The following is a 669-nucleotide window of genomic DNA, read 5'->3' on the forward strand; positions in this document are numbered from 1 at the left end:
GTTCATTAATAAATGTGTCCTTTCAGATTACATTCCATATAGAAAAAGTTAAGATTCCTTTTTTCCTAGGTCCTTACAGGATTTTATTTCTTTGGAATAAGATGACAATGTTATCTAATTTCAAGTTTTGTAAAGGTTATGCTATGTAAGGGCCTTTCTAAAGTGAAGATTTAATACACTGATGTCAAACTAACCTTTAATTCTATGAATTACATATATTGTTACACTTGTATTTTTGTAATAAACTTTTTCATAACTTTTTCATTTCTTGCATTTGAAGAATGAAAAATATGGAATATTTCACGAATTTTTGTATCATCCTTCTGCAAGTGCCATGTTAATCTCTGTATTTTTTTCACTTGGGTAGACCTGCTGCTGAAGCATGTAGTATCCTTTAAATTTAAGTAGTTAATGATGCAACCTTTATACAGGCATATATCCTTGGTTGCCTATTTGTAAAAAGGAATCCTTATTGTTCCTAAAATGTTATTGATCTTATTTCTCTAAATTTCTGTGTATAGTGGCAAAAACTTATATTGTTTGGTTGATTGCTCACATTTGCAATTTTTGTCAATGACTATTTTGTCGTTTTCATTTTTAATTTGATCATATTTTGAAGCCTTTATAGCTAAGTCCAAAGGTGATGGCATTTCAAGTACTTATTTATCA

General features: G+C 28.8%; 1 pseudogene; it reads right to left on the bottom strand.

Annotated features, from left to right (window-relative positions):
- Nucleotides 1-284: 284 nt before the first annotated feature.
- Nucleotides 285-384, bottom strand: LOC138822793 (U6 spliceosomal RNA; annotated as a pseudogene).
- Nucleotides 385-669: the final 285 nt, after the last annotated feature.

This window comes from Dipodomys merriami, unplaced genomic scaffold, assembly GCF_024711535.1.
Source record: "Dipodomys merriami isolate MVZ:Mamm:240054 unplaced genomic scaffold, mDipMer1.0.p SCAF_1156, whole genome shotgun sequence".
In the NCBI taxonomy this organism is placed as follows: Eukaryota; Metazoa; Chordata; class Mammalia; order Rodentia; family Heteromyidae; genus Dipodomys; species Dipodomys merriami.